This window comes from Eptesicus fuscus, chromosome 13 (assembly GCF_027574615.1).
Source record: "Eptesicus fuscus isolate TK198812 chromosome 13, DD_ASM_mEF_20220401, whole genome shotgun sequence".
Taxonomy (NCBI): Eukaryota; Metazoa; Chordata; class Mammalia; order Chiroptera; family Vespertilionidae; genus Eptesicus; species Eptesicus fuscus.
Genome location: NC_072485.1, coordinates 9,928,251 through 9,942,657, shown reverse-complemented (window position 1 = coordinate 9,942,657; position 14,407 = coordinate 9,928,251). Strand labels below are relative to the sequence as shown.

The following is a 14,407-nucleotide window of genomic DNA, read 5'->3' as shown; positions in this document are numbered from 1 at the left end:
TATACCTGAAACTAATAAAATATAATATGTCAACTGTAATTGAAATATTAAAAATTATTTGTTTAAAGTTAAAAAAAAATAAAAAGAATGACAATATTTGAATTAAATTCTGACTGATCTCTAGTCAGTCAGCATCTAAGATTAAGGGTTCCTAGAAACTTCATTTGGAAAAGCTCTCTAATTCTCAAAACTATAATTACTTCATAAGTGCCAATAATTTCCATTGTTTAAAAGCACTATATTAAAAATATTTTTAAGCTGCTTTTATGTAGGGGAGGAAAGTCAGGTGGACTTTGTGTATGGTGATAAAAAATAAGAAAATAAAACAAAACTTTAAGTAACTGAAGAAACTTTAGTGTGTCACTTCTTTTTCATAACCTTTCTTTTAGAAAAATTTACTTGTACGTACTTTCTCTTCTTTTTGAAATGTATATGAATCTTTCTGAATACTAGGTAGGCCTTTTGTCAGCTTTATGACCTGTTGGGGAGCACAAGATACTTGGTTAGAAAGTTGTAAGGACCCCCGGGTCCAGGTGAGGCCATGTGTCCCTGAATCCGGGTGAGGCCTCGTGCACCTAGGTCCGGGTGAGGCCACGCGCCCCTGGGTCTGGGAGAGACCACGCGCCCCTGGGTCTGGGTGAGGCCATGTGTCCCTGGATCCGGGTGAGGCCTCGTGCACCTAGGTCCGGGTGAGGCCACGCCCCCCTGGGTCTGGGAGAGGCCACGCGCCCCCGGGTCCAGGTGCGGCCATGTGTCCCTGGATCCGGGTGAGGCTGGGTCCCGGGTCCAGGTGAGGCCTCGCGCACCTAGGTCCGGGTGAGGCCACGCGCCCCTGGGTCTGGGATAGGCCACGCGCCCCTGGGTCTGGGTGAGGCCACGTGCACCTGAGTCCGGGTGAAGCCGTGCCCCTGGGTCTGGCTGAGACCAAACCAGAGGGAGTCGGACCTCCATTACCACCATTTGTCCACCATCCAGAGCTGAGGGGTCAGTGCTGACATGTACACATAAGGAACTGGTGGATATTGAAATTGGGTCTCAAAAGAACTGTTGGTCCAGAAAGAAACTCACTACAGACTGATTCATCTGCCTGTCAGCATAACTATTATTGCTCGTCTCACATTCAGTTCTTATAAGTATATCTCTAGTGACACATGATCTCGCTCATCTAAGGGAAATGATGAACAACATAGACTGATGAACAAGAACAGAACCAGAGACAAGGAGGCATCGATCGGACTATCGGGCCTCAGAGGGAGGATAGGGGAGGTTGGGGGGAGGGGGGAGAGATCAACCAAAGGACTTGTGTGCATGCATATGAGCCTATCCAATGGTTAAGTTCAACAGGGGGTTGGGGCATCCGTGGGGAGGGGTGTGGGATGGGAATAGGGGGATGAGGACAAATATGTGACACCTTAATCAATAAATAAATTAAGAAAAATAAATAAATAAATAAATAAATAAATTTCTATTATAACATAAAAAAAAAAAAGAAAGTTGTAAGGAGAACATTCTGAGAAAAGGGGAGTGGGTGGAAGGCCGCCTGCCGATTTATCGAAATTCCAACTTAGGGAGACAGGGGAGTGTCCGAGGTGGTACTCCTGGTTATCCCTTGACCTTTCCAAACAAGTCTGTGCATGTGCAGACCCCGGGGTGTTTACTGGAATCCTTATGCTTAAAACCTGCATGTCCTTGCCTAGAGGACAATGTAAACTCATGTGTCCTCCCAAGATTACTTACCCTACTGATTGTATCTAAAGTTAAAAATTCCAATAAAAGCCTAAGGAGACAGACAATGGAGGCTGACTGGTTGTGATCAGCCAGGCCATCCCTTAGCCCTCTCCCCCACAGTGAAACTATGTTGGAGTAATCTGTTCACCCATCACTCAGGGGCTGCTCGTCAGCCCCAGAAGGACCCAGAAATGTTTTTGTCAGGACATGGGAGCCATCTTTTTAGAATAAAAACATTAAGAAAGATAGCACCCATATTTCCCAGTTTCTGTGGGATGATAGGAGGATAACATCCCTGGGCACTTTGAGCCAATTTGCAAAGCTATCTTTAGTCATTAAAGGTATGGATTTTGTTTTTTGTTTTTCTGTGGATAAAGCTAACAAGCTAACGCAGATGGTCACTCTGATTACTAGGTAAAGCTAGGGAAAGTTTGTGTGAGAAAAGGTGTTGTCAAGCCCTCTTACTTGAGGACCAGTTATTATTTAACTTGGAAATATTGGTTGAATCTACTTGGCTATAAAAGGGATGAGATTTCTTTCTGTCTCTGTAATTTCTTAGCAGATTGTCTGTGATGCATATCACATTCAGATTAAATTTGATTCAATAATAAAAGTGTGCTGTGTCTCTACTACCTCTGTGGAGAGAATATGTGGGTTGGGAGAAGATTTTGTTTTTAATTATGTTTCCCTAGCACTTATGAAGCAGAAATTTTAGGGGAATATAGGCAGGCTTAGGGATTTTTTAGAATTGGGATCCATGGAAAAACACAGGGCCACAGACTGGGAGAAGGTACATTTCCATAACACAAGGAAGCCAGGTGCAGTTACATCTCCATAGGACAAAGAAGCAGCAACAGGAATATTTCCATAAGAAAAGGGAACTGGAAGTAGCCAAGAAAGGTCTATATTTACAAAATAAAGGGAAGCCTTTCATTCAGAAGGAGAAGAAGAAAGCCCAAGGGGAGTGGGGAAACAATAAGGAAGGAGGAGGGGAGACCTTTGAGCACAGGAGTTACTATAGTAACCAGTCTAAGGGAATATTGACCAATCAGAAGGGCTATCAAGGCCCCAGGATCTGCAGCCTTTATAAGCCACAGAGAAAGAGAACCCAGGAGGACCATTTTACCCCTCCCCACGTGGGAGTCAGTTCTGTGGGACTCTTCCCTCTCCCCACGTGGGACTCTGTACTTGTTCTTCAATAAATCTCCACCTTTGCTATACCACTTTCTGTCAGTGGATTCATTCTTTGATTCTGGTGGACAAAGAATCCGGGTTCCAGTCCAAAACTTCATTATCACTTGCAAACCCAATGCCTTCTCAAATGACCTGGCAACATGGATGTTTGAAACACATCAGAGTGAGGAAGTATCAATGGTAAATTAGAGTGTGAATATCCCTGTTAATGGCATGACAATTCCATTTTTTAAATACTAGTCAATATAAATGGAACTTGAAGACATGGATTCACAGTTTGCAGTTCTGCTTTATATATTAGTTGTGTTCTTGAAAAAAAAAAATAAACCTTAAGTATTGTTAAAAATAAGAAAACAGTCCCCAAACAGAGTCACTTATGCTAAGCTCCATTTTACAAAACAATAATTTAATTTTATAATTACAGCTCTCCCAGAAATGGAATTTTAAATTGGTCAACTAGGAATCACCCATCAGCATTGAAACGGAATTTTTGGACTGGAACCCGGATTCTTTGTCCCCTGGAATCAAAGAATGAATCCATGGACAGAAAGTGGTATAGCAAAGGTAGAGATCTATTGAAGAACAAGTACAGGCTTCCACATAGGGAGAGGGAAAGAGTCCTACAGAATGGACTCCCATGTAGGGAGGGGGAAAGGGTCCCACTGAGTTATTTTCCCTGTGGCTTATAAAGGCTGCAGATCCTGGTGCCTTGATATGCCCTCTGATTGGTCACTATTCTCTTGGGCTCCCCCGCCTCCCCCCTCCTTCCTTATTGCTTTCCTATTCCCTTTGGGCTTTCTTCTTCTCCTTCTGGATGAAGGGCTTCCTTCCCTTTATTTTGTAAATATAAACCCTTTGGTGTTCCCAGCTCCCTCATTCTATGGAAATGTACCTATTGCAGCTTTTCAGCTCCCCTATTCTATGGAAATATGCCTTCTGCTGTTCTGCACCCCTGCGCTTCCTCCATCATCCCCTTAATTTCCAAAATTTCTAAAATTTCCTAAAACCTGTCTTTTTCACCCCCAAAAATTCCTGTTTCAGCACTAATCAGGTAATCTGCCTGAAAAAACGCCTGCCATTTCCTAAAAGAAAGTAACTTTCATTAATCAACCTGCTTGGTGCCCTATAACTTTATTGACTCCACTCCTTTCTATCTATAGAAAAATCCTTCATTCCTCCAAGTTCTTTTTTTTCTTTCATTTTATTAATATATTTTTATTGATTTCAGAGATGGAGAGAGAGAGAGAAAGAGAGAGAGAGAGAGAGAGAGAGAGAGAGAGAGAGAGAGAGAGAGAAACATCAATGATGAGAAAGAATCATTGATCATTGATGGGCTGCCTCCTGCATGCCCCTACTGGGGATCAAGCCTGCAACCCCAGCATGTGCCCTGACCAGGAATCAAACTGTGATCTCCTGGCCCTGGCCAGGTTGCTCAATGGATAGAACATTGGCCTGTGAACTGAAGGGTCCCAGGTTTGATTCCAGTCAGGGGCACATGCCCAGGTTATGGGCTTCATCCCCAGTAGGGGGTGTGCAGGAAGCAGCTGATCAATGATTCTCTTTCATCATTGATGTTTCTATCTCACTCCCTCTCCCTTCCTCTCTCTGAAACAAATAAAAATATATTAAAACAAACTATGACCTCCTGGTTCATAGGTCTGTTAATGTAAAAAAAACCATTGAAACCTGTAAAAAATTTTTGTGAGTTTATTTGAGCCAAACTGTCAACATATGTCGGGAAGCAGAACCTCAATGAATTGAGATAATGCTCTGGAGAATGGCGGGTTACATTTGTATTTATACGTTGCAATCAAAGGAGGGACATAGGTGAGCTACATGAAATTCATTGGTGATAGATTAAGGAGTTGAGATAAAGCAAAGGAGGTGGGGTGGGGAGAAGGGGTTAACGCCTGGGATTGGATAAAAAGTGAAATGATGGACATATACTTAGGTGGGTGCAGGAATAATTAACATGATAATGAAGGAATTTGTGGTATCTGTCCTGGTGCCCACCACATTTGGTTGTGCCCCAAGGGCTCCAGAAAAAGGGAAGTTACAAGTTACCCAGACATTTCAAGGTTATGTTATCATAGATGCAAAAGACAGATAGGCTCAGTTAAGGTAAAGGTTGACCTAGTCAGTGAAGATACTGGCCTAGGATGTAACTGCCCACCATCAATGCTCTTAGTTAAAGTTTAATTTCAAACCATCCTCTGTGGTTACTTTAGGTCTCTGAGTTTGCAAGACTGCCATGCAGGCCTCCCCTGAGCTTGTCAGGTCAGCATGTGGCCCCTTTCATCCACAGGTCAATGCTCAACCAGTGAGCCACACCAGCCAGGCTAAATGTTTTCTTTGTTTGTTAATTCTCACCTGAGGATGTTTTTTCCATTAATTTTTACAGAGTGGAAAGGGGTTAGGGAAAAGGGATTAGGAAGAGAGAGAAGAGAGAAACGTTGATATGAGAGAGATACATCAATTGGTTGTCTCCTGTACACACCCCAACCACACACCCCAACCTGGGCCAAGGATAGAACCTGCAACCGAGGTACAGGTTCTTGACCAAGAATTGAATCGTGATCCTTTGATGCATGGGCTGACACTCTAACCATTTCCCATGCCAACCAAGGCTCAAGCTCTTTACTCTGAGCTAGCGTGGGTGCTACCTGATTTGCATCAACTTTTGCTCAAATACACTAAAACTTTTAATATGTCCCCGTTTATCTTTTAACAGTTCTGGTGTCAGAAGATGGAACTGAAGGAGATTCCTGACAACCCCCCGGAGAGGAAGGTACATATTAAGCCCCCGGACTCAATGCTTTCTCACTGCCTCTGGAAGTTGTGGGTAAGACCCCTTCAGATCCAGGCTCCACAGCTTTGCATTAATCTTTCAGACTTAATCTTGAATTGCAGTAGCTACAATGGAGAAATGTTATCCTAGATAAGTATCCACTTATGAAGTGCCCTAGAGAAAACAGGGTCTCAGCCAAGAACTCAACAATAAAGGATAGAGGGAAAACTATTTTTTCTCCTCTACAGTTTCTGCTATCCAGGATGAGACCCAACTGGGACACCCCAGTTGCTCCAAAGCCTGCAGATAAGTTCCTGAGAAAACTGACAGAAGGCTAAGAATCCTTACCAAAGTCAGCCTCCCAGATCTCTTATCTGTGGTGACTGGCTAGTGTGGGACTTGAACTTTTACATTGTTTCTTCCTTTTCAAATTCAGATCAGCAGAAAAAAAGAAAAGAAAAGAAAAGTTAGATCTTTAAATTGTGACTCATGAATTTCCTTCTTGTTTGTCTCATTTGTGTCCAGAGAACATTGCTTGGCAACCACCAGATTGGGGGCCCCGAAACTATGGCCAGACAGAAATGTGGGTTGCATTCTATTTGCATCCAGGGTCTTACTGATTATTGCCAACTCTCAGTGGAATTGTTTGAGCCTTTCCTTCTTTTGGTTACCTTTGGGGCACCTTTGAATCTTGGGAGGTTAGAATCTTTGGCACCCTCTTTGGGGACATCTCTTGTATCCAAGAGGTTGTTTAATCTGGCTGGAGTATTTACTGTTTGCCCCAGCTGGAACCTAACAAGATGTTTAAAATAATTTTTTTTTTTTTTTTTTACTAACAGCATGGTCAGAAGTTGGCCAATTAGAAGCTGACATTCAAAGCCTGATAGAAATTATTTTTACTTTTTTTTTTTTTTTTCCGGCCTTCCCTAAACTAAAAGAAAACTATTTACCTAGAGGGAAAGAAACACATTCTGAAGCCTCTGTGGAAGGATTTACTACAACATTCCAAAGGCACACAGCTTTAAATCTAGAACATAAGAATCTTTTGATTTCCATCTCAGTTGAGGATCTCCCTGATACAAAGCAAATTAAAAATGGAAGATAATGTAGTTGAATATGGTAGCTTCTTGAGGTCATTCAGATTGCAACCCAATTCTCCAAGGCATTCAAAACAACTGTATTTGCCTTATAAATCTTCCCTTTCCAAGAACAGAAATGCAGCTCTAGAAACAATTCAAAGCCCACCTATCCTTTCCACCAACCACCCAACCTCCTCTACCCATCTCAAAAGGCTTGCAGACATTGTAAACACATGGGGAACAACAGTCCTTCTTGGGGGAGCTGGCATTCTTTCTCTGTGCCTTGCAAGATGTAAATATTCTACATGGTCTTCAGGAACCAAGGTAATTTTTAGAAGGACAAACAAACAAACAAAAAAAGGCTATTTTGAAAACTAAAACTAGGTCTTTGATAAATCTTAAAGGTCTCTTCTACAGATATTACTAAAAAGCTTGCCATGGCTGTTGTGGTTCAGTTGGTTGAACATTCTTCCATGCACTGAGAAGTCAGTTTCCATTCCCTTAAGGGCCCATGACCAGGTCATGGGCTAGCTCCTCAGCAGGGAGCATGCATGAGGCAATCAGTTGACATTTCTCTCTCAGTGATATCTCTCTCTCTCTCTCTCTCTCTCTCTCTCTCTCTCTCTCTCTCTCTCTCTCTCTCTTAATAATCAATAAAAAAAAATATAAAAAAGAAAGCTTTAATCATCTGTACAGGTAAACTTAACTTATTCTATTTGCCAGAAAAACAATTTGGACCCAACTGTTCTTTTTTTTTTTAATATATTTTTATTGATTTCAGAGAGGAAGGTAGAGGGAGAGAGAGATAGAAACATCAATGGTGAGAGAGTCATTGATTGGCTGCCTCCTGCACGACCCCACTGGGGATTGAGCCCACAACCCGGGCATGTGCCCTTGACCGGAATCGAACTTGGGAGCCTTCAGTCCGCAGGCTGATGCTCTATCCAGTGAGCCAAACCGGGGAGTGCCTAACTGTTCTTTTATAAACTAGTGAGTTTTCTATTATTCTGTTTCATGGATGAAATTTTAAAACAAAAACTATAAAGTATCTGCATCTTTCTATATGTTTTTGTATGTCTATGTATGTATGACTGTAATTTTTTCTACTTCTAAATGATATTACCAAAACTAATTTATAAAGAGTTCTACTTTATTGACTTAAATACAGAAACATATTTTCATAAATCAAGTATGTACTCAGAAATATCAAAACTGACCAAAGTAGTTTTCAAGTTCAGATGATCTAGGGTACACTTTGGGAACTGAAAGTTAATTTTAGTTTATTGTTTTACTTAAAGTAGTATGTCTTTAGAATTATCAGAATTAAATATAATACTTTTATTATTTTACACACTTTGTTGAGAAATACTAGAGTAATAATACTTTTATTCTAAGTTTACTAATCAAATATGCTCATATTACCTTGGTTATAGAATTTGTCAAGAAAAATAAGTGAAGATGGTTGGCTGTTTAATGTCTCATGAGACATAAACATAATTGTTAATAAGTAAATTAAATAGATTTTATAAATGGATAAAATCTATTTATAAAATAGATTTGATTTTGGATTTTGAAAACATAAAGTTATGTAGAGATAAATTACAAGATGAATATTCATCATCTAGATCATCTCAAATAAAATGTTAGTTGTTGAACACAAGTAGTATTATTTTTTTTTACTTTTTTATTACAAAGGAACTAAAGATATTTGGGTCTATCCATAAATAGATCTTGTACAACTTTAAAAATTTTACTATGAGAAAGAACATACTTCTAAAAATCATGAAATGTATCTATAAATCTGCCAGTCAACAGAATACTAGTTTTAACAGACAATCCACATTAACTTCTTAGTTTTTACTAGGAATAAAGAATTCTTAGGGTAGTAATCCCAAACAACAAATTTTAATATCATAAAGTATATTGGTACAAAATTAGAATTTGGTTTTCTCTTTGTTAAAAAAACAATGTTTTTTGGACTAGTGATCTGCTGTTGATAAGAGATTGTGAAAGTCTTGTGCTTTTTTGGTTTTGTTTGTTTTTTAACCTTTTGGGTAATCTGACTGGGAAGCTATTTTTGTGCCTTACCAAAATAATTTACTGTGCTTCATATTGTCTCTACTTGGTGTTTAATTACTTAAGAAAATGCAGTTTTCTCAATATTAAGAGAGCTAAGTTTTGTTCACAACTATGTAACCTTCTGTATTTGCCTTTAACATCTTCTATTGTCACTTTGATGAAATAGATAATTAAGCATTTGTAAATAATCTGTGATCCTATTTTGTCAAATGTTCAAGCCATTTGATGTTTTGACAACTTCCCAAAATCAAATTATAAATACCATCTTTCTGACCTCAAAGTAACTTTGAGATTTTCTCACAGGGTCCCTGGAAAATTTCAAAGGACTTGTCTCTCACCTTGTAAAAGAGGTATTTAAAACTAATTAGGTTCACTTATGTTAAATTACATGAGAAGCATTGTCAAATAAGTAATGATAAACTTTCTTAGGTTATAGTTGTATGGATGAGTGTTATTAATTCGTGTTCTAGAAATTGTAAAATTCCTAAAAATCTGATAAATCCCAGAATAATGTTATTAGTCACAATTTCAGTTACTATTTTCAGATGTTACAGAGATAATCACATTTTCTTGCCAATTTCATTGTACTGAACTCTCATCAGATCTTTGACCATGGGCATTTTAAAGTCTTTTGTCATTTAGAGACAATTATTGTTTTACTCTGATGCTTTGTAAAAATGAGATCCCTGGAACAACCTTACCAAGTAATCTTTTAAAATTTTTATTGATATTTAGAGAGAGGAAGAGGGAGAGAGAGAGAGAGAAATATTGATGTGAGAGAGAAACACTGATCGCAGGCTCCCTGACTTAGGATTAAACCTACAACTTGAGTATGTGCCCTGCCCTGGAATGAATCAACCCCACCACAGTTTGGTGTATGGGAAGACCATACAACCAACTGACCAACACTGGTCAGGACTGTTTTTTTCTTTTTTGTACCAAGTACTCTTTGTGATGACTGATACTACTGCCAAATTTTAAAGTGTTGAAACTTGGGTGCTTATCATACAGCTAAAGAAGGTTCCACCTGACATCTGGCCTTGTGCAAATGTTGGAGACCTCAAAATGAAATCGAGTAGGACGAGAAGTAGCTGACATATAGGTAGACTGCTTCCTCCTAAGATGTCAGATGTTTCTTTCCATTCCTCCTCCCATCTCTGATCATTGTTTTCCCAATTATTACACCATTAATGCATTTATTATTGTTTTGTTCACCTTTTCTCATTTTCTGGCCTGGAAAAATAATGTTCTTTTTCACATACTTCTGGTCATTGCAATGGGGGTGGTAAATCACACTCCAAATGATTGTTGAATTTCTCACAATGCTAGTGATACTGTAGTTCGGCCCATCACAAACTTCTGTATTTTTAATGCCTCAGTTCTAGTCACACTCCCTAACCATGGGTTCCATTTTTCCTGCCTCTGGTTATCACTTCCAAAAGCAGGTATCTCTAAATCCAGGTTCTGTACAAGGAAAGGGACAAGGCAAAGTTAACCAGAATAAAAGCGTCTGCGTGATCTACAGGCCCTTGAATTTTACTGGCCTCCATGCTGTCACCTTTCCAGTTCCTAGTAACAGTGTCAAATAAGAATTACCAGAAGACATTCATGATTCAATATTGGCTTCTTTGGGCAGATTGCTAATGCCCTGGCTAGGAGTAAGTCAAAATGAGGCTATGATCAGGAACCTCTTCTTAGCTATTCAAGACATTGCAGAATCTATTGCTAAGCAATAGCTGCCCATCAGAAATCCCTGGACTTTCTGGCGGAAGATGTTCTTGAGAATAAGATTGTTCTTTATTGTGTTTTAGCTGAGCACGGAGGTGTTTATAGTACGACCAACACCACTTGCTAAAATGGAATTGACACTTATGGGCAAGTTGAGACTCAGCTAGGGAAGATCAATCAACAAGCCAGTTCTCTTTCTATGGTATCATGTGTTCTACAAATGATGTCAGTTTTACTTCTTCTTTTTTTTAATTTGAATACCTTTTAATTTTCTTTCCTGATTGCTGTGGCTAGGACTTATAGTGTATGTTAAAAAAAAAAATGATAAAAGAGGACTGCTGGAGGCTGAGAATAGTAGTTAGCATAATAAATGCGAGAAGTTAGTCAGAAGGCTGATGGACATCTTCAGCAGGGCTGAAGATCTGCATATTATTACCTGCTGCCAAACAGTTGAGGGCAATTCCCCTAACCTGATAATCCTTTATTGTTTACCAAACCTTACCTTTAATATGTATATCTGCTTTGCTAAAGGGAAAAATGTGTGAATAAAAAGCTGTGGGTCCAGACATTCGAGGAGCCCATTCCACTAGAGAAGGGTTTCCGTCTGGCTCTCCCAATGCCTTCCAAACTTATATTTCTTGTCTAGTGTATCCATTTATGTCGCAGTCCCTGATTCAGATTCCTGGACCCTTGAAGCGAAAAGACTGCAGCAGTGGACATCCTTTTCTTGTTTCTGATCATAAAGAAAAAGCTTTCAGCTTTTCATCGTTACATGTGATGTTAGCTGTGGTTTTGCCATATAAAGCTTCTATTATGTTCACGTATGTTCCCTGTATTCCCACTTTGCTGAGAGGTTTTTGTTTTTGTTTTTTTAATCACAAATGAATGTTGGATTTTATCAAATGCTTTTTCTGTACCTAATTTGTATGATTATATGATTATACAATATTTATCCTATAAAGCCATCTGGTCCAGAGCTTTTGTTTCTTGGCATTTTTGTGATTACTGATTTGATTTTGTTAGTGGTTTCCAATCTGTTCAGATTTTCTGTTTCTTCATAACTAGGCCAACAAAAGAAAATAATTTTCATTTTAATAAAAAATGTGGAGAACACAAATAAGCTGTAATCTCAATGAAAAAGGCAAACACGACTCTTAAAGATCCACAATACCTGGTGACATTACTCAGCCATAGGTATAATAGCACCTGCAATGGATTTGATTTCTAATGTCAACATGATTTCAAAGTGAAATTTCTAAATATACTAGAGCTAGAGGCCTGGTGCACAAAAATTCATGCACTCGGGGTCGGGGGGGATCCCCTTGCCTGGCCTGTGCCCTCTCACAGTCTGGGAGCCCTCAGGGGATGTCTTACTGACAGCTTAGGCTCACTCCCTGTGGGGCGTGGGCCTAAGCCACAGTCTGGCCTCCCTCTGCGGAAGGTGACACGGGGCCCAATCAGGGAACGGTGTCAGTCGGCATGGCCCTGCCCCCCCATCGTGCCTCCAGTGGTCCCTGCTGCCTCCCCTGCCATCGCTGTCCCCTCCCTCTGCCCACTGGCACACACCTTGGCTGGCCTGGCACCACCTGCTCACTGGCCCCGCCCCCTACCAACTGGTCATTCTGCTGTTCGGTCAATTTGCATATTACTCTTTTATTATATAGGATATAACAAAACTCTTAAACTACTTCATAAAAATCAATCCACATCATGCTCAAAAGGTGGTCAATGGGCTTTAAGTATAAAAAAAACAACAAGAAAATAAACTACTAAGAAAGTATATGAAGGGTAGTGATAGGTAGCCTTTGAAACTTTGAAATTAATGTACTAGTATAATAAGAAAATAAATGTACTTGTGCAATTGTTTTATTGTAAAGAAAAGGTGTTTCATATAAATTGCAGTGTCAATGTCAATACAGAAAAAAATATGATACATAATCCTCAGTTGGTTTTGTCTAAAGAATGAAAAGCTATACTAACACTAAAAAATCAATCCACCTAATCTACCCAACTGACAGATAAAGAACATCATATGATCATTTGACAAAATTCTATACCTAGTTCTATAAACTATTTTTCACAGACTGTGTATGAATGGAACTTCCTCAATCTGATAAGGCCATCCTAAAAAAAAAAAAAAAAACAACATAAAAAACTAGTTAATATCATACCTAATGGTGTAATATTGAACTCTTTCCTGATAATATCAGCCACAAGTCAAGGATTCCTATTCTCATCACTTCTATTCAACTTTCTACTAGATATTTGTTTATGTAAAAAAATACAAAAACATCTAAAAATACATAATAGACTTAATAAATAAATTCAACTAGATCATAGAATCCAAGATTAATATGTGAAAACCAACTGTTTTTTAATACTAGCAGCAAACATTTCAAATATAAAAATAAAAATTTAAAATCCATTTACAATAGCATAAGGAGATATAAATCATTTAGGCCTTTTTATTTATGTTTATGGGCATTCGGTTGTGGTAGCCTACATGTATTTGTACTTTGGGCAGTATTTTATATATGGTTTCATATAATTTCAAAACAACTTTTGAGGTAGATTTTTTTTATACATTATCCAAATGACACAACTAAAAATAGACAGAGAGTTGAACTCTGGGTTGAGGGACTCTAAACCCATCTTGGTTCTACTATATAAACCTTGGGAAAACATATAAAGTATAATATTAGTGCATTAATGTTCTAATGAATCATTTTTCCGCAAATATCATTAGACTCAAAGTTGTTTTGGTAAAATTTGTGTATTTTAAAGTATTGTTATTTACTATAACCAAATGTTGTAAGGTAGGAGAGACAGATTTACTTCTGGAGGAAGTGAAACAAATCCTAAAATAAGAAAATTGTGGTAATCTAATCATTATAAAAACTGGCATCCTTATCTGGCTGGTGTGGCTCAGTTGGTTGGACATTGTCCAGTGCACCAAAAGGCTACCAGTTTGATTCCCAATCAGGGCACATACCCGGATTTTGGGCTCAATCTCTGGTAAGGGGTATGCAGGAGGTAGCCAATTGATGTTTCTCTCTCACATTGGTGTTTCTCTTTCTCTACTCCTCTCTCTTTCTCTCTCTCTAAAAATCAATTGAAAAATCTTTTTTAAAAACTGGCATTCTAATATGAAGCAAAGGCAGTATGTCTTAAATATGTTTAGAGTTTTTAATGTCTTGAAATATTAAGAGTATCAAGTCACATGGAATTAAAATGAAACATTAAAAAATGCATGTATAAACAACTATATTGTTATTTTGGCAGTCCCACATAATGCTTTGGTAACTTATCAGAAGACTCACATGGTTCAACATGAAAGTTATATTCATGGCTAAGATTAATTATAGCAAAGCATACAGGGCAAGAAGAATAGGATACACACACACACACACACATAGGTGAAGGTTAGAAAGGTCACTTACAGGATTTCTTATCCTCCTGCATGGATTGCACAAATATATATTTTTTCTTTAGCTATGAACTTCAGGGACACATGAGAGACATACTTTTTCTGGAAAGCCCTTAAAGATGGTTGGTCACAAACCTACCACATGATCAGCTCTAGTGTGGACTCCAAACCAGGAACCAGGTTTGGGGTCCACACTATTATTTCTGTAAAAAGGCAAAAAGAAATTGCCCAAGAAGCTATTTGAACATAATCTGGAATAAAAAGGTCAGATATAAAATTAAAGATATAAAAATCTGACAAAAACAATATATAGGTATAATTAATCTCTTAACATTTAGAAGTGAACATCATCAGGGAACACAGTACCTAGCATGCAACTTTTCC

At 38.7% G+C, this 14,407-nt stretch overlaps 1 pseudogene; it reads left to right on the top strand.

The window, feature by feature from the left end:
* LOC103303783 (jun dimerization protein 2-like) overlaps positions 1-10,763 on the top strand; it is a 38,519-nt pseudogene extending 27,756 nt beyond the window's left edge.
* Positions 10,764-14,407: the final 3,644 nt, after the last annotated feature.